This window comes from Cervus elaphus, chromosome 27 (assembly GCF_910594005.1).
Source record: "Cervus elaphus chromosome 27, mCerEla1.1, whole genome shotgun sequence".
NCBI lineage: Eukaryota > Metazoa > Chordata > Mammalia > Artiodactyla > Cervidae > Cervus > Cervus elaphus.
The window spans coordinates 53,249,361-53,269,944 of NC_057841.1; the positions used below are offsets into that span (position 1 = coordinate 53,249,361).

At 43.5% G+C, this 20,584-nt stretch overlaps 1 pseudogene; it reads right to left on the reverse strand.

Annotated features, from left to right (window-relative positions):
* Positions 1–585: 585 nt before the first annotated feature.
* Positions 586–20,584, reverse strand: part of LOC122684753 — a 108,236-nt pseudogene continuing 88,237 nt past the window's right edge.

The window sequence follows — 20,584 nt, forward strand, 5'->3', positions numbered from 1 at the left end:
AAATGGAACATGGCCTGGATCTTTTCCTTTAAGCCCACTGTGTGCACCTACATGCCTGAGGTGTTGGCAGTCTGTAGATTATACATATATTTTTTGCTTTATAAGTCTGGCTACATTGTAGTTTATTTAAACTAAGAGAAAAAGGTCATAATGTTTTCATGCAATACATCCTTCGTTCTTTAAATAACAATTATTGTAACAAATAACAGACATCATTAAGGAATGCTGCACTTGTGATCCATACAAAACATCAACATTTTGGGTTGTACACAATTTAAAGAAATGTCCTGAACACTTTTGGAAATACTGTAATAGCCAATACATAGAGGCATGCTTTAGGTGGCCACAGGAATGCAGTTTAGAAAATAAAGAAAAAAAAAAATCACACTGGAACTACTTCATTTCTTCAAAACCACTGAGCAAGAAAAGTAACATTGAACTTCCATACTGAGTTTACATTATGTCTATATAGTACCTTGACTTAAATCCAAGAGTAAAAGTTAAGACTCTCCTCTATTTTTGGTAAACAACTGCATGGTAAACTTAGATGATTTTTTCCCCTGGATTTTACCTGGGAGTGGCCTTTTAAATTTTTTCTTTAAAAGAGAGCAGGTTTGGCACTTTTGTACTGATGTCACCAGTGTCAATATTTCTTGGGATCTCAGGAAGATTCATATTCTTTACAGCTGATACATCATGGGCTGGAGCTCCCGCTAAGCCAGCCTCAGATTGCTCCAGTTTATTTTGTGCATCAATTTGTGTAACAATACCATTCATGTTGGTCTCCAATGCCATTCCCCCATCACCATTTCTGCAAGAATATTGTGAACCTTGTCTACATGGAAAATTAAATCTAGTTCACAGACGTTTTCAAAACACTTGTCTAATGTTTCCACAAATACCTGAATTAGATCTAAAATACCAAGTTCACTTTCTGAAGAATCCACACAGAAGACAAAATATAATGTTGCATAATGTCTATAAATCAGTTTGTTGTCAGGTCCTCTGATTAATAATCCTCCTTCTAGGATATTACAAACAATTTCATCTCTCTTAGATACCAAATGGAATGTCTCCCTGATGATTTGCTGTTGTGTATCTTCACTCTGCAATTCTGAGTCAGGGTTGGGCTGGGGTCTCCCCCACCCTTACTCCGGCGCCTCTCTAGAGATGCTCTGTAGATTGTATTTTTAAAAAATCTTATTTGGCCATGTCCCATGGCTTGGAGGACCTTACTTCCCTGACCAGGGATTGAACCCTCCTCTTAGACAGCAAAAGCATGGAGTCTTAACCACTGGACCACCAGGGAATTCTTCTGAATCTTGGTTACTGCTTCCCTGTTGTATCCCCTGTGTCTCACCAGTGTATTTCTCTCCCACAGAGCATATTAACCACAGAATTATACAGTCTCTGCAAATTGACAACTTGATCTGGGTGGGTAGCAATGCAAGGAAGAAGGAAAGGGTATTAAGGAAAATAAAAAGACAAATGTATTTGGTTAAAAAAAAGAGTGAGTGAGTGAATGCTAGTCTCTCAGTCGTGTCTGACTCTATGTAACACCACAGACTGTAGCCTTCCAGGCTCTTCTATCCATGGACTTCTCCAAGCAAGAATCCTGGAGTGGGTTGCCATTTCCTTCTTCATAAAAAAAGAGCAAAGCCATTAAAATGACCTTTTAGTCAAGAATTACACAGAACCTTAAGAAGGAAGGCAATCCCACCATTTGTGATAGCATGGATGGCCCTGGAGGATGTTACGCTAAGTGAAATAAGCCAGCACAGAAAGACAAATATGTATGATCTCACTTATAGGTGGGATATGAAGTAGTTAAACTCAGAGAAGCAGAGAGCAGAGCGGTAACCACCAGAGGCTCGGTGCAGGGGGAAACAGGGAGGTGGTGGTCAAAGGGTACAACGTGTCACTATTTTAATGGCTGTTACTTATTTACTCAAAATTTAGTTTTCTTTTTTTAAAAAAATTCTTTCTCTGTGAGAAACCAGGCTGCAGTGAACAACTTTCTGTGTAGATCATTTTACACATATGTAACAAGTACCACTAAAGAATACATTCCTAAAAACAGAATTGTTGGGTCCAAGGGTGTGTGTGTTTGTAGTTTTGATAGACAGTGCAAACAACCTTCCATAGAGATATACTCAGATTAACCTCCCACAATGTACAGGGTTGTTCTCATGTTTAAACTTATTTTTTGTCCTTCTGATAGAGAAATCATAGCTTCTTGAACTTTTCTTTTTACAACGTGACCAAACATCTTTTCATATGTTCAAGAGACATTTTAAAAATTGGATTTCCCTGGTGGTTCAGTGGCTAAGACTCCGAGTTCCCAATGCAGAGGGCTCAGGTTTGATTCCTGGTGGGGGAACTAGTTCCCACAGGCCACAACAAAGAGTTTGCATGCCACAACTAAAAATCCTGCATGCCACAACAAAGATACCGCTTGCCACAACTAAGGCCCGGTGCTGCCAAATAAATTGATTAATTAAAAAAAAACTTTGTAAAAATATTCACATTCTTAATGCTCCCCAGTCTTGTGAATCCTTGGCAAGGTTCAGCTTGTCCATAAGTCAGCTGAGTCAGTAGCTTCCTCTCATTGGGCTGGACCCCAGCTTTCCTTCTTCTTGGTGATGTTTATTGAACCGACGGGCCACACGTTCCCTCTCCTTGTGGCTCTGAAGGAGCTCCCCCTGCACAGAGGGTATCTTGGCCTCCCCTGGCCTTTCTACCATCCTCTGCTGATGCAGTCCCTTCTCACTCACTAGCATCACCTGCCTCAGACAGCCGATCTGTGGACGCCACAGTCGCAGCCCAGGCCTGGCCTCTCCTGCACTGACCCAACATTTACCTCTGACTTTCTAGGCTGCCTGTTGTCATCCAGGCCCATCTGGAGTCCATGCTTTCCTAGCCTGACTCTGGTCACCTATCCTCACTGTAGCTGATGCTTGGAATAGCTCCCTGTAGTGATGACCTCTATCCCTTCTTTGGGAATGTGCTATATATCTACCCAGCACTGTTGTCTTGGTCAGTTGCTGCTATAACAAAATACCATAGACCAGGTAGCTTATAAATGACCAAAGTTTATTTCTCACAATTCTAGAAGCTGGAAAAATCCAAGATCAGGCACTGACTGATTGGGTGTCTGCCAAGGGCCCATTTCCTGGTTCAGAGATGGCTGTCTTTCCCCTGAGTCCTCACGTGGCAGAAAGGGTAAAGGAGCTCGCTGAAGTCTCTTTTCAAGCTCATGAACTATAGTCCGCCAGGCTCCTCTGTCCATGGGATTCTCCAGGCAAGAATAGTGGAGTGGGTTGCCGTTCCCTTCTCCAGGGGATCCTCTCACCCCAGGGATCGAACCCTGGTCTCCTGCATTGCAGGCGGATTCTTACTGTCTGAGCCACCAGCGCCCCTGATGAAAGCACTAATCCCAATTATGAGGGCTCCATCCTTATTACCTATTTTCCTCCAAAGGCTCCACCTCCTAATACCAGCTCATTGGAGATTAAGTTTCAACATATGAATTTTGGCGGTAGACAGGGTGGGGGTGGACACACATATTTAGTCCATATCAGTTGTGCTGTATGTTAAGTGATTTGCAGGAATTCTCTCTTTAAGTGTGTGTGTGTGTGTGTGTGTGTGTGTGTGTGTGTGTCTGTGTGTGTGTGTGACTCAGTCCTATCTGACTCTTTGCGACCCAAGGACTGTAGCACTCTAGGCTCCTCTGTCCATGAAATTCTCCAGGCAAGAATACTGGAATGAGTTTGCCATTCCCTTCTCCAGAGGATCTTCCTGACCCAGGCATCGAACCTACATTTCCTGCATTAGAAGCGGATTCTGTATCCCCTGAGCTACCAGGGAAGCCCCCTTTAAGTCTTTACAAGAACTCTATTTTAAGGAGGAGGAAACTGAAGCTCAGAGAAGGTACATAAACTCCTCAAGGGCAACAGGTGGAGATGGAGGAAGATGGAGGAAGAGGGTGGAGGAGTGAGAACTCTGTCTCTCCTTCTCTCTAAAGTGCATGCTGTCCATCGCCCCAGTGGCAGTGCTAACCAGATCTTGACTTCCGGGGTTTGCTCTTGGTTGCTTTCTGGGGCTTGCCACCATGTCTCTCCAGTTCATGGACACCTTTCTCTCTCTCAGTCTATTAAAAAATGTCTTCCTCTGCAAACTGACCAGATCTATTTTCAGGGAGATGAGTGGGAGGGGAGAAACCACTGCACGGGCCCCTAGCACAGAGGCTGTAGCCCAGAATGTCTCAGGTCTTGAGGTTTACCCTTCAGACTTCCTCTTCCTAAGGCACCTATGCGCTGGGTCGAAGGTTGAGGAGGGAGTGGAGAAGGATGGGGAAGGGTGTCGCATGGTAGAGAACCCATCACTCCATTCTGCACTCACTCCTTCTCCTGCCTGCGCTGGCGGGCCCCTCCTTCCCAGATGCCTGCCTCCCTCACCCGGGATTATTCTCTCAGGAGCCTCTTTGCTCTCCTTGCAATCAATCTGGCGTCTGTCAGGCAACCCAGGGCATCAGATCCATGCATAGGTAGGTCCCTTATACCATGTGGTCCCAAAAGGCCTCCTCACCATGGTTCTGTCAAGTCAGGGGCTGCCCCTAGATCATGGTTTAAGGGTCTCTGAACCTTGCAGTGCACAAGGTTAACATTCCGAAAGGCCAGCTACACATACAGATATGCCTGGGCCTTAACCATGGTTCCGTCAGACCCTCCCTTAACACACTGCCCCTTCCTCTAAGCCCTGTTCTATGGTTTTGCCTGGACAATGGACCAAACAGTCTCTTAAAGTTGAATTAACTTTCGCTTGCATTTCTGCCTTTGGTCTCTTAGTACCACTGTTTCCTTTCTTTATTTTTTTTCCATTTCACTTTATTTTTATTTAACTATTGTTGAGTTATAACATTGTGGTGGTTTCAGGTGTACAACTTCAGATTCTTTTCCATTATAGGTTATTGCAAGAAATTGAATGCATTTGCTTCTGCTATATGGTAGGTCCTTGTTGTTTATCTATTTTATGTATAGTAGTGTGTTCCTATTAATCCCATAATCCTAGTTTATCCCTCCTCCTTGCCTTTTCCCTTTGGTGACCATAAGTTTGTTTTCTATGTCTGTGAGTCTGTTTTTGTCCTGTAAATAAGTTGATTTACATTATTTTTTTAGACTTCTCATGTAGGTGATACCGCATGTTGGTCTTTCCCTGCCGGACTTGGTTGACTTTGTATAGTGACCTCTACATCCATCTGACACAGTCTCCTAATTGTTCATCTGGTCTCAGAGCCACTGCCTTGGGCAGCTGCTACTTCACTGTCTCATTCCAAAAAGCTGGATTCAAACCCTTCCTTCCCAGTTCCCTTCACACACACACACACACACACACACACACACACACACACACACTCTTGAAGATCCAAGATTTTTGGAGACAAAAAAGTCCTTTCCAATAGAAGCTTTATTTGGTAACTTGAGGCACTAACAGTCTGGCTGGAAATGAGGTTCTGTGCAGAAATGGGGCCTAGTGGATGGACACAATGTGGGGGCAATAACTTTGGGGGCTCGATAGCCAGGTTCCACTCTGCTAACTTGTGTCCTTCAGGGAAATCACTTTACTCTCAGAGCCTCATGTTTTCCCATCATCTGTAAATGATGGGGCTGGACTAGCTGGTCTCTGGACTTGTGAGGAGAGGGGGACAATTGTCGGCCTTCACAAAAGCAGGTTAGCAGGGGCACCAACTTCCAGCCACGGAAGGGAGAGAACACATCCTTTCCACAGTCTACCCCAGGCTCTCAGTCTTGGCCCTATTGACATTTTGGACCAGATCATTCTTTGTTGTGGGGGGTAGTGGTTCCTGTGTACTGTAGAATGTTTAACAGCACCCCTGACCCATACCAGTAGAATCCCCTCTCTAGTTGTGACAACCAAAAGTATTTTCAGGCATCACCAGATATCCCGTGGGGTGGGGCAAGAGCCCTTCCAGCTGAGAACGGCTGGTCTACCTTATGCAAGGCGTCCCTGGTGGGCTCAGGCGGTAAAGAATCTGCCTGCCATTGCAGACTCAGGTTCAATCCCTGAGTTGGGAAGAACCCCTGGAGGAGGGAATGGCAATCCACTCCAGTATTCTCTCCTGGAAAATTCCATGGACAGAGGGGCCTGGCGGGCTATAGTCCGTGGGGTTGCAAAAAGAGTCGGACACGACTGAGAGGCTAACACTTTCACCCTATGCAACTTGTATAGATTTTCTTCCTGGAATAAAGTCTTTCTTCCAAGAGAGCCAGTGTGTAGACCACAAAGGGTACTGCTGCCTCCCTCTGTAGGCTGTAACCTGAGGGCTGTGGACACTGATCACAGCAGGTTTCGTTGTGGTGGGCCTATTCCCATTTCTCTGTATTTGCTCTGATCTTAAGCATCGATACACTGGCTACCTGGCAAACAGTGGTGTCTAATGAGTGTTTGAAGCTCTGGAAGAGATGAATGTTGGCCCACAGGAGATATGTTTCCTCTAAATTCTTTTTTTACAAGGAGGCTGTAAACTGACTCCAAGAAGCCTATCTTAGTTGACATTCCAAAACTTCTAATCGTTGCTCTAGGCTGCCTGTGATAAGATAGGAGAGCCTTCACTTTGAGGGGTCTGAGTGCTCAGTGGGGCTGGTCGGACAGAGCATTAGCCACAGAGCCGCAGGATTTTGAAGCTGTGTTCAACAATGGAAGCCAGTGTAACCAACCCAGAGACCTAGGTCACTACAGAGGGCAGACCTATGAACCAGGAGGAAATCGGTTTGCTCCTCGGGGGGGTGGGGGTGGAGGGGGAATCAGATCCAACTTCCAAGGGGTTCCAAGAAACATCACTCTCACGGGGTACAGGTAAACTGCGGGACTGGCCCCCATCTCTGCACCCAGTGTGCCTGTCAAGAGATCTGAGGTCAGGCTGCGCTTCCAGGCTCAGCCTTGAGGGAGAAGGGGAGGAGACTTCAAGCCAAGGTCAAGTGCAGCCTGAGGGGTGAGTCAGGAGGCTGGTGGGGAAGACACCAGATCTGGCTGCGAAGCCCAGTCCTCTTTCCCTTGGAGTTACTGATTCTCTAGGGGGACTTCATATATTTTCAGCAAGAGCTCACAGTATCATCCTATCTGCATTCTTCTGGTTCTGTCCTTAGTAACTTCTTCTCCTTCCCCAAATTCTCACCCCAGACCTGCAGCCAGTCTGGTTGGTGATTCCCCTGGGCTGACATTGCAGGTCAAGAGGAGATGGGGGTGCTGGTGTCTGCATATACGGATGCTGGAAGTGTTAGAGGTGGGGCGTTTCTGTAGCTTTTAATTCCCTCATTTGCCTCCCACTCAGTCTCTGTACCTCATTTGTAAGAACTACTAATCTGAACTCTGGATCTTTCCTATGGCATTGCTCTCCCCACCTACCTGAAACCTCTTTTTTTTTTTAAGTTTCTTTTGGCCACACTGTGCGGCGTGTGGGACCTCAGCTCCCTGACCAGGGATCGAACCCGTGCCCCTGAACTCGTGTCCCCCTGTATTGGCAGCAAGGAGTTTTAACTACCGGACCGCCAGGGAAGTCCCCACCTCCCTGAACCTCTGATTGTCCTTTAAAGCTTAATTCAAGGCTACCTCCTCAGGGAAGACTTCTTATCACCTTAGTCTGACTTGGAATCCCTCACGTTTGCTCCTATAACATCAGTGCTCCGTCTTTGAGGTCTGATTCTATTTAGTCTGTGTCTGTTTTCATGTTCATCTTTCCTCACCATTTTTTGAACTCCTTAAAGACAGAAATAAAATCTTTTCTCTCTGTATACTTTAGACATTTCAGCATTAGCCCTAATTTATTAATAAACAGCCCTACTATTTATTTGATAGGCTGTAAATAAGAATCTGTTGACCAAATCAATAAAGATAATTTAGAGAGCCCATCAGAATTCCTGGGTGGAGTTTTCAAAATATACATTGCTAGATCTACCCCTGGACATACAAATCCTCCAGTTCTGGACTGGGGTTCGTGGATCTGCCTTTTGAACAAGTCTCATAATCATTTTGAGGTTCACTCATGGTTAAAAACCACAGACTTCATTAGATCTATTCTACTCACTCTGAAGCTGGGGGGGTGGGGGGAAGGGACTTACCTAATATCACGCAGAATTGAACTAACTATCCAAATATCCCTACCAGCAATCATGCCCTTTCTTCTACTTTCTAAAAAAAAAGAAAATAGAAATGTGTTAGGAAGAAGAGAGTTGATGTGAGACAGAAACAAAATATTGGGATGAGATGAAAGTTCTCTGGCTCTTCAACAACAATAATTATCATTAATGATAATAAACCCCATTGTGGTTGAAGGATAGACATTACTAATGATGGAGCAGATGTTTGGGAGAAAAACTGCAGCACCACTCAGCTGGTGACGGTCGGGGGAGTGATACAGCCCCGATTGCCCCGCTTCCTTGCTTGTGAGGCATGTGGACCGCATTTCCCTAAATAAACATCCATACATAGAGCCATTCTTGGATTGTTGGAGGAGGGAAGGGTGCAGAGTGCCTTTAGTCTGGTGATCCCATTTTAGAGAAGAGGAAACTGAGGCTGGGAGTGGGAGTGGGGAGTGACTTCAGGAGCTGCAGCCAGTTAAAGGAAAAGCTGGGCCGATAATCTAGTCCCCAACTCTCTGCCAAGTATGTGCACACTGGTTATTCCTGAACAAAGCAGTTAAAAGTTTTCAGGTTGATTCCCTCAGGAGTCCCCGAAGTGTCCACTTAAACCTGATCTTTTAACCTAGCAATTCAGATTTGACGGAGCCAGGAATTCAACTTCCTCTTGGAGGTATTCTGCCTCTCCACTCAACTGGGCCTCCTTGGACCACTTAAGGGGAGAGTGAAAGTGAAAGTCGCTCACTCCTGTCTGACTCTTTGTGACCCCGTGGACTATACAGTCCATGGAATTCTCCAGGCCAGAATACTGGAGTGGTTAGCCATTCCCTTCTCTAGGGGATCTTCCCAACCCAGGGATCAAACCCAGGTCTTTTGCATTGTAGGTGGATTCTTTACCAGCTGAGCCACAAGGGCAGTGCAAGAATACTGGAGTGGGTAGCCTATCCCTTCTCCAGCAGGTTTCCTGACCCAGGAATCAAACCGGGGTCTCCTGCCTTGCAGGTGGATTCTTTACCAACTGAGCTATCAGGAAAGCCTCCACTTGAGGGGATGCCCTTTGAAATTCTACTGGACTTTGTCGACAAAGGTCTGTCTTGTCAAAGCTATGGTTTTTTTAGTAGTCATGTATGGATGTGAGAGTTGGACCATAAAGAAAGCTGAGCACCAAAGAATTAATGCTTTTGAACTGTGGTGTTGGAGAAGACTCTTGAGAGTCCCTTGGACTGCAAGGAGATCTAACCAGTCCATCCTAAAGGAGATCAATCTGAATATTCATCAGAAGGACTGATGCTGAAGCTGAAGCTCCAATACTTTGGCCACCTGATGTGGAGAACTGACTCACTGGAAAAGACCCTGATGCTGGGAAAGATTGAGGGCGGGAGGAGAAGGGGATGACAGAGGATGTGGTGGTTGGATGGCATCACCAACTCGATGGACATGAGTTTGAGCAAGCTGTGGGAGTTGGTGATGGACAGGGAAGCCTGATGTACTGCAGTTCATTGGGTCATAAAGAGTTGGACACGACTGAACAACTGAACTGAACTGAACTGAGGCATTCTCACTTGTTTTGACCCTAGTCTTCATGATTTGAAGTGGACATTACCATTTCACCTTTAAGTCTGGGGGAACAAACTCTTTACTCTGATCATATTTACCTGCGCGCTTCCAAAAATTCACTTTCTCTGCTGCTTCCAGTGATTTCCTCCTCCTTGAGTGCTTCTTCATGTCAACATCTCCACTTAGCAAAATCCTTCCCATCCTTAGAAACCTCACCCGTGTTCCTCTTCCCTGTAAGGCAGCCTTGTCCATTCTCTGAGGTCTTAGAGCTTTCCTCCCTTACAGCGCTTGCAGGAGTGTGTATCGTCCACACCAATCACTTGGTGTCTGTCACGCCACCTGGTTTTAGGGTTGGGGACACAGTTCTCCCTGCTGGCCGACAAGCCCCCGGGACCACAGTACATGTGAGTTATTAATTTTCTGCAGAATACATGCTGCGGGGTAACTCAAATCAACAAGAGTTTATTGTGCTTTGTATACCTTGGGACTTCTTGTCATGGGGAAAATAAATGTACTTATTGTTCAAAGCTACTTTTATTTGGGTTTGCGCTTCCCTGTAGCCAAAAGCAGCATGACTGATATATATACTGCTTAAGTAAATAGATGTGGGAGTGGACACAGGGTTTTTCTACAGTTTATTTCAATTTGAAGGGTATATGAAGGGGAATGAGGGAAAAGGGGGAGTTAAGAATCAGTGTGTGTGTATGCATGTGCACGTGTGTGTGCGTGTAAAAGCACAAAGCTAAAGGAAGCATGGAGTGAATGTATACCCATGGGAGAAAGCAGGAGAGAGGAGGACATTTATTTAGAAGCAGATGAAAATAATGAACTCCTTGTGCAGTGTGACTCCAATATGGATTGTTAAAATCTAGATATTCATTTTAAAAATAAAGCATTTCTCAAGTGCCCCGGGTTGGCTAGGGGTGGCTAATACCACTCTATTTCTTAAAACTTCAACTCACCTTCTCCAAACCAGTGCTTCCTAACATGAAATTTGATTTTACTCTCAATAGATAAGGAAAATAGTTTTTATTCTCCATTTAGGTCAGAAGCAATTCTGGCAGCAGTTCAGACACTCCTCAGGGCACCAAGAATAACTAGCAGCTTATCTTTGTGGATGTCTTTTTGGGGCCTGTTTCTCATTCCCTGGGATTTTTCTTTTCTAGTCTTCTGAATTTTCTTGCTTTTTTTATTTCACAGTTTTCATTTATTTTTCATCACATCTCTCTTCTTTGACATTCCTCCATGGTTTCCTTTTTGGGGTCTCACATTTATTCCTCCCTGGAATGAACATCTCATGTTAATGGAGGGGGTAGATTTGGGGTCTTCAGAGTAGCAGGACAGCAGTTTGGTAAAGTAGAGAAATTCTTGGATGAGGGCTCGGGAGTCTGGGTTTGCGTGCAGGGTTTTATCACTAACAGGCTGAGTGACCTTGGGCAAAATTGCAACTTCTTGGTATTGCCTTAGGACCCTTATCTCTAAAGAGAAGGATTTGACCAGTGTGATCTCCAGGCATTAACTTTCTGTGCCGTTTGTAAAATTACAGCTGTATTTAAGAAGTGAGATTTGCCCTGGTACTGGAAATATGGGTCTTTGGTGATAATTAGCGCTGGATTTAAAAGTCGTTTCGTGTTCTGCAACTTTGTGGTTGCTCGAGCTTTATAAATGAGGGCTGGGATTTGGGACCAGCATTTCCCAGGTTGTCATCCATCAAACACGGGAAATGTTTCCAGATAGGAGCCTACTCTAAAGAAACAGGGAGATAGAATAGCAACAGTCCTTGATTTGTGCGTGTGTTTTTAATTGTGGTAAAGACACAAAACATAAAATGTACCCTATTAACTACTGTTTAAGTGTACAGTACAGTATTAACTCTCATTGCACTAGAATTTCCAGAGCTGTTTCGTCTGACATGATCGTAACTCTAATCATTGTATAGCAACTCCTATGCCCTCTCTTTCCCCCAACCTCTGGCCACCACATTCTACTCTCTGTTTCTATCAGTTTAGATACTTCTTATCAGGGGAAATCATACAGCCTTTGCTTTTCTGTGATTGCCTTATTTCGCTTAGCATACTGTCCATAAGGTTTATGTGTTATAGAATGTCACAGACTTCCTTCTTTTAAAAGGCTGAGTAATATTCCTTGACTTGTATTCTAAACTAGACTTCTTCCTGAGTCTTATACAAATAAAAGCAAACTAGGTATTTTGTCTCAACACACTTTCCTGCTCCTGTGGGTGGTTCATGGTGCCCTCACCGGTGTAAAAACTTTTTGGTCAGATTGGCCTAGTACCCACTCACATATAAGGATGGTTCTCTTTACCCCTGATGTGTTCTCAATGTTGCATGATTTTTTTTTTTTTAACTATTTTTCATTAGAGCTGTTGTTCAGTCACTAACTCACGTCTGACTCTTTGTGACCCCCATGACTGCAGACACTGTCCACTGATTTTGGAGCCCAAGAAAAAAAATCTGACACTGTTTCCACTTTTTCCCCATCTATTTGCCATGAAGTGATGGGACCAGATGCCATGATCTTAGTCTTCTGAATGTTGAATTTCAAGCCAGCTGTTTCACTCTCCTCTTTCACCCTCATCAAGAGGCTCTTTAGTTCCTCTTCACTTTCTGCCATTAGAGTGGTATCATCTGCATATCTGAGGTTGTTGATATTTATCCTGGCAATCTCAATTCCAGCCTGGCATTTTTCATCATATAATCTCTATAGAAGTTAAATAAGCAGGGTGACAATATACAGCCTTTTCTAGAGTTAGGTTTATACAAAGCAGAAATCTTTGTCTATAAACATAGACTTTTAAATAGAATGATCCAATTTTTGGGGACAATCTAGATTCTTGTTTTGACTCTGCACATCCTTGGGCAAACTTCTTCCCAGTGTGGGCCTCAGTTTCTTCATCTGTAAAATGGAGAGGTGAGAGTAGATCAGTTGTCCTCATCATGGGTCATTTTTCCCTTCAGTGGACATTTGGCAATGTCTGAGGACAGACACTACTGGCATCTACTGAGTAGGGGCCAGAGGTGTTGGCCTACAGGGCCCCGGAGAGGCCTCCTTCCTTCTCACTGAAGAGCTATCTAGCTCCAAATGCCAATAGTGCTGAGGCTGACAAGTCCTGGGCTAGCTGATGTCTACCATCCCTAAAATGCCGTGATGTTTCCCATCTCTTCAGCTTTTCCCTTCATACTCTCATTGGCTTGGGCCTGAAACACAAATGTAAAGTAGGAGAATTTGTTTACTTTCTCTCTTCTCCTTTCATACACTGTCCTTCCCAAGCTTTCATTGTCTTTCCCTTTCCTTCGCTGTTTCATCATCATGTGGGCTGGGTTTAAGAGGCGTATTCATTTGAACAGAGTTGAAACTCTAGGTGGCATCAGGCTGGCTCAAGGGGGGAAGACGTCTGATCAGCCTAGGTCATTGCTCCCACATGGCTTCCTTCTCATGCTTTGAGTCCACGTGTGACCACCCCGCTTCACCCACTTAACCTGCCCAGTTATGTCAGCTGGGGAGTACACTACAGTTTAGTTTCAAAACAAGATGATGTTTAGCTTCCAGTTGCTGTTAGATTTTGCTCTTTATGTTTTCCTACCCTGACAGTCCCTGTCTTACCCAGAATTTTTATGTGTAGAAGTAAAATCATAGGTCTATCTGCCTATGTGTACTTACTCCAGAGAACTAAAGATACCCCTTGTGTATAACCTTGTCTTTAAGGCAATCTTTAATGATCTCTGGCATGTCTTCTATAATAGAAATACATTAACTATTCAAGCACATAAGCCAGAATCTAAGTGTTATCTTTGATAATTCCCTATCTCTCATCTCTCAGATCGAATCTGTCTCCAAGCCCTATTAATTTTGCCTCCTAAATATTCTCCAAATCCCACCACTTAATGTCCCCTGGTCAGGAAAGAAAGAAAGAAAGAAAGAAAGAACAAAGGAAAGAAAGAAAGAGAAGTTGCTCAGTAGTGTCCAATTCTTTGCGACCCCATGGACTGTAGCCTACCAGTCTCCTCAGTCCATGGAATTTTCCAGGCAAGAGTATTGGAGTGGGTTGCCATTTCCTTCTCCAGTCCTCTGTCAGTAACTCCAGGGCAAATTCCTATCACCTCAATCTGGACCACAATCATCTACCCTTGACGGCTCCAAACAGATCCTTCTTAGCCCCCTCTAGTCTTTTCTTCACATTGAGACAAGAGCCACCATCTCAAAACAGAAATGAGATCACATCAACCTCCATTATAAAATCCTTCACTGGCTTCTTACCCCACTGAGGACAAAGGCAGAGCTCGTTTCCAGGTCCCTTATGATCGCTCTTGGATCCTGCAGAATCCTTCTCTACTCACTTCCCTCTGCCCCCAACCACTTCTCTGGACACTTCTCCTCCCACTTCTTTTCATAATATTTGTTTATTTATTTGGCTGTGCCAGGTCTTAGTTGCTGCAAAGGGGACCTTTGATCATCTTTGCAACAGGCAGGATCTTTACTTGTGGCATGCAAACCCTTAGTTGTGGCATGTAGGATCTAGTTCCCTGACTACAGGTTGAACCTGGGCCGCCAGCATTGGGGAGATGGAGACTTAGCCACTGGACCACCAGAGAAATCCCTCCTACCACATTTTCCTCATTATTTTCTGTTCTAGTGAGAGTGGCCATCTTTCAATCCCTTGAACTCTTCATGTTCCTTCCCATCTCAGGGCTTTTGCACAAGATTTTTTCCTATTCTCTCCTCCCTCACTTGAACTTCTTGTCTTAAGGTGGGTTCTCCAAGAAGTCTTCTCCTGACACTGGAACATGAGTTTGTCTAGTTGGTGTGAGAAGTGGTCCAGAAAGCACTGGTAAGGGAATCAGGGAAGGCAGATGAGCTGGGGATAAAAGGAAGCCAAGACTAGATGCAAGGATGAGGAGGTTCCTGGTGAGGATGGTCAAGCTCGGTTTCATCAGGGACTTCTAGAAGGTGGTGCAGATCATGCTTGGAGTTGCCCAACCTGGTAGCTTAGGAAGTTGAGATGTTTGTGCTTCTGGGAGTGCCAACTTTCTAGGACTCCTGCCTTGCCTTGTTTGTGGATTGAGACCACCCTATGGCCAGAGAAAGCCCTTGGGCAGAGCACTGACATCATCTGCTACACCACGTGCCCTTCTTCACCAGGTTAATTTCTACTCATTCTTGAATTGCAGTTCAATCATCACTCTTTTAGGAAGCCTCTCCAGACCTTACTGAGAAAGTCAAGAGCCCTAATTATTAGCCCTTCTGGCACCACGGTCCGTCCTTTGTAACATCTGCCATAGTGTGATTATTTCATGAATCACACTGTGTTGTCTAGTGTAGTCTCTACCACTACACTGTAGACAACACAAGGACAGGGACTTTGTCTATTTTTACTTACCTGAGTCTTTACTGCTACCACAGTGCTCAGCCCAGGCTTTGTGAAATAAGCATGAATGCTCTTTAATTTTATTCTTTCCCCCTGTAACTGAATATACAGATTTTCTTTTATTTATACTCTTTGAAACACATCTAACAATTCCCATTTTTGTTTGGATTATACTTTTTTGTGAAATCTATTCTTTTTTATACTAGGATTTGTCTTAAGTTATAGAAAAATCATAAAGGTAAAAAAATTCTAAACAAGTGCTGAAACACGGTTGTATAGACATAGACAGAGGTGTTTAGATACAAAATTATTGATTGCCAGGCTGTGTTATCTTAATATGGCTGAGTTTTGTGTGAAAGGTGATTTTGATGTGTTGCTCTTGGAAAGCAGTGTGAGTTCTACAAAATTCTAATGAGTGAAAGTTAAGGGCTGCACTGTGTGTTCATTGATTTACTCTGTGATTCAGAGTAGAACCAGTCCATAATAACTTTGCAGCCCATGATAACTTTGGGGTATGGTCTATTTCTTTTAAAGAGAAGCTTCTGTTGCTTTGGTGAAAGGTAGATGCAATTGCTTCTTGGGAGTACATTAGTTGGGTCTCCAACAAAGACTACTATAAATGGGAAAAATGGGGCAAAATACAGGAAAGATGAAGTGGGGAGTCTGTTCAGTGGATCAGATTAAAATAAGTATAACAAGTCACTTTCCATCACATTGATTCTCTCTTTCTTATTCTCATTTCCTTCCTCTCTCTTCTTTGACTCTCTCTGGGTTTTCCATATTTTCTTCGGTCATACCCAGGCTACTTCCATGTCAAAGAAAAGATGACCACTGATATCCCCATGGGCTTCCCGGGTGGTGTAGTGTTAATCCAGCAGTCTCAGTAATAAGAGAACACCTTTCTCCTAGTACCCAAGTACCAGGGAATTAATTGGTTTTGTGAGTCATGTATCTGTTGCTTGGACCAATCACTGTGGTGTGTGAAAAGGAATACCATGATTGGTGAGCTTGGATAGAGGGTACAGGAATTATGGGTGGCAGCCCCACCATAACTACATGGAAGGAAGAAAGAAGGTTGCTATTACTGAGATAAGGGGAAAATGCTGGGCACAGAGGAACAGCAGATGCCCCTGTAAAAAGGAATCAACTTGATTTTTCATTAATTTATTCATTCAGACAATAATCCATTTGTTCAAAAATTACCTAGTGATTCTCTTATTAGGACCAAATACTGTCAGATATAGAAACAAAAGATAGTTTCCCATCTCAATTAACTCAATATGGTGGAGGAGATGGATAAGGAAAGAGTCATAATAGGTATCAGCTTTCATCTTTTAGAGTAACCCAACTGCAAGACATTAAAAAACTTTTTCTTAGGTCTATCCAAAGAAGCTGAGAGCTACCCTGACAATGAGAACCATATTTATTCCTTCTGACTCTGGCCATGACAAAGCTAATTGGTTGCTCTACTGTTCTGTGGGTGAGGTAGAGGGAACAGTGAGGAGAAGCTAAAAAATTGAACATCTACTCAAAGTTCTGACAGTAAGGGGAAATTATCGAGATTCCAAGGATTCTTTGAAGAAGAAAAGCTCTTAATCAACTCTCCTGGGCTTTGAGAATCAATCCCTATGTCTAGGGCTATAAGAATCAACACCTTTCTGGTTTGTCTGGAGAATTTCTTAGAAAAACTTGATGACATGTTAAGCCTGTCAACCATCAAGCATTTACAATACTGCAATTGTTTGAACAGTGTCACTGCTAATAGTTTTCTCAATCAAGTGTCCTCCTATGGAATGTCCATGACCTTGGCCAACGTTCTATGAAGACATCATTTTCTGGAATTCAGTTTGGAAGTTCCTCTAGTCTCACCTACTTGAGAGGTTAAAAAAAAAAAAATAATAAAGTGACTCATAGTAACAATAACCAAAGTTGATCACTGCTAAGTGACTTTATTTCCCACTGAAAACCAACAGGGATTTAGGGTGAAGTTGGCCAGAATGGTTTGATTTAGCAATAAAGGACTGTTTTCTTTAAGTTCTACAATGCCCTTTTATTTACTGTCTTACTGTTGTCTAACCCCCACACAGATCTCCCTTTACACACATTTCCAGCACTCTACTTGTTACAGCAGTAGACACTTAGGTCTGAGAACTTCCCAGCAGAGAGATAAAGGGCTAGAACTCACACAAGTTCTGAAATTTCATGCAGAGAAGAAGCCTTCATCACTTCTGCCCATGTAGCAGGCCTCTTAGTAACACAACTTGCACTCTGACACAAGGTTGCCACACCTGTCATCTCAAGCTTCATGATACAGGTCAATCCTCCGAGTGGTTCAAGGAAAGTCAGTGGCAGGAAAGAGACAGTACTCCTTTTTTTTTTTTTTAAGTTAATTTTTTTTAATTGGAATATAGTTGATTTGCAAATGTTGTGTTAGTTTCTACTCTATAGCAAAGTGAATCAGTTATACAGATATCCACCCTTTTAAGATTCTTTTCCCATATAGGCCATTATAGAGTATCAAGTAGAGCTCCCTATGCTATACAGTAGGTCCTTATTGTGTGTTAGTTGCTCACTCGTGTCCAACTCTTTGTGACCCTGTGGACGATAGTCCTCCAGGCTCTTCTGTCCATGGGATTTTCCAGGCAAGAATATTGGAGTGGGTTGCCATGCCCTCCTTCACAGGATCTTCCCAACCCAGGGATGGATCCCACCTCTCTTACATCTCCTGCATTGGCAGGTGGGTTTTTTACCACTAGTGCCACCTAAGGACAAAAAAATAAAAAAGGACTGTGCCATCCTCATCTTTGCATGTTATCTCAGAATTGTCTGGTATATTGCACCAGCTCAGTAAATATTTGCTGGCAATTGAAAGTGAAAAGTGAAGTCTCTCAGTCTTGTCCGACTCTTTGTGACCCCATGGGCTATAGCCTACTAGGCTCCTCTGTCTATGGGATTTTCTAGGCAACAGTACTGGAGTGGGTTGCCATTTCCTTCTCCAGGGGATCTTCCCAACCCAGGGATTGAACCTTGGTCTCTGGCATTGCAGGCAGATTCTTTACCACCGTCTGAGCCACCAGGGAAGCCCTGGTAATTGAAAGAGCAAACTAATTGCTGTCTGGAGACATTTGGTCATCCTTGTATTGATGACGACAATTTCACTCCTTGTTCTTTTAAAGCACAATGCTTCTGAATTTTGAGAAATGGACAGTTTTCTAATTTTTATGAGCTTTAGTTTAGTTATAGTGCAGTCTAACATTTTATATCTAAAGTATATATATATAGCTTTATATTGCAGGGTGCATTGTCTTTCCTCATGGATAACTGGGTCAACTCCTTAACTAAATAGATGCTATTTTTCCTTTTCTTTTCATATTCCTTGACAGCTGGTAAAATATTACAGCTGTTCCTAAAATGTGTTGATGTGGCTATAATTTCTCTTATTGACTCCTGGTGGAGACGAGATGGGAGTCTATTCATTCTGTGGTTTTTCTTCCCACCTGGTAGAAGCCCTTGGGCTTTACTGGGGTCAGGGTGGAGGCCTGAGCTCCTGTCTGTTTTGCTGTATCCTTGGCCAGAGGTCAAGCCCTGAGTTTCTTCTGAACCTGGGGCAGTGGCTTAGGCAAATCTGGTCTGTTTGGCAATTGTCAGGTTCTCTGGGTAACAGACTAGCAGCCTCTGGTGATTAGAGGAGAATAGAGCCCTCCACAAGCTGGCTAGAGGGAGTATGCTACAAAGAAAGTGAATCTTTGACAAAATTCTGCCAGATACGCACGTGTAAAAGAAGATATGCAACCTGCTCTTGGAAATTCAGAGGTGGCTCCTCTCATTGACTTCATGAGTGTGTTACTTCAAGGTGAGTGCCATGGTTTCTGATGGTTTTGGAGTCAAGTCAAGCTCACAGCCCAAGCTTGCCTATCCTTGCTGTCATAAGGCATTGCATCACCACATGGATAGACCTAGAGAGTGTTGTACTGAGTGAAGTAAGTAAGACAGAGAAAGACAAATGTCATATGATATCCCTTATATGTGATATAAAGAAATCTAAAAAGAAATGATACAAATGACCTTATTTACAAAACAGAAACAGACTCACAGACTTAGAGAATGAACTTATAGTTACTAGGGATGAAGGCTGAGGGGCAGGGAGTTTGGGATGGACAGGTACACACTGCTATATTTAAAATGGATAACCAACAAGGACCTGCACATGAAACTGCTCAATGTTATGTGGCAGCCTGGATGGGAGGGGAGTTTGGGGGAGAATGGATACATGCATATATATGGCAGAGTCCCTTTGCTATTCACCCGAAGCTATCACAACATTGTTAATTAACTATACTCCAATATAAAATAAAAACTTAAAAAATATATAAATCATTGCATCCATATTGGATTAACATATTCACACAAGGTGCTTGTTGGAGTCCCTTGCAGTGGTCCCCAGCCTTTTTGGCACCAGGGACTGTTTACGTGGAAGACAATTTTTCCACAGACCAATGGAGGGAGATGATGGTTTAGGGCTGATTCAAGCACCTTGCATTTATTTATTTAATTCATTTATTTTAATTGGAGGCTAATTACAATATTGTGGTGATTTTTGCCAAACATTGACATGAATCAGCCACGGAGGTACATGTGTCCCCTCCCCCCTACCCCACCCCCAACCCCCCTCCCACCACCCTCCGCATCCCATCCCTTTGGGTTACCCCAGTGCACTGACTTTGAGCACATTGCATTTATTGTGTACTGTATTTCTATTATTGTTGAATTAGCTCCTCAGGTCTGATGACCTCAGGTCATCAGGCATTAGATCCCGGAGGCTGGGAACCCCTGCCTTAAAGTGTGGGGATAAGATTTCCCTAACGCTTTCCCCCAAAGTTATGAAGTCCTGGGCTTGCCTGATCCTTAAACTTCATTTATACAGGTATGGAAGGGTGTGGATAATTTCTAGAAAAATTTAGTAGAATATGCATAACATAGATTTTTTTCCTATTTTAATCATTTTTCAGTGCCACAGTTCCATGGCATTAAGTATACTCACATTGTTGTATAACCATTACCACCATCATCTCCAGCACTTTTTCATCATCTGAAACTGAAACTCTGTACCCATTAAGCATTCAACATTCTCCCCAACCGCCCCCCACCCCCAGCCCTGACAATCATGATTCGACTGTCTATTTCTACCAGTTTGACTGCTCTGTGTACCTAATACAGAGAACCATACAGTATTTGTCCTTTTGGGTCTGGCTTATTTCAATTAGCATTAATGTCTTCAATGTGAACATGAAGTCACTCAGTTGTGTCCGACTCTTTGCGACCCCATGTACCGTAGCTCGCTAGGTTCCTCTGTCCTTGGGGATTCTCCAGGCAAGAATAATGGAGTGGGTTGTCATTTCCTTCTCCGAGGAGACTGGATAATTTTTATTTCTCGAATACCACTTATTTCACCCCAAATAAATTATACCTAACATCCTTTATGCTA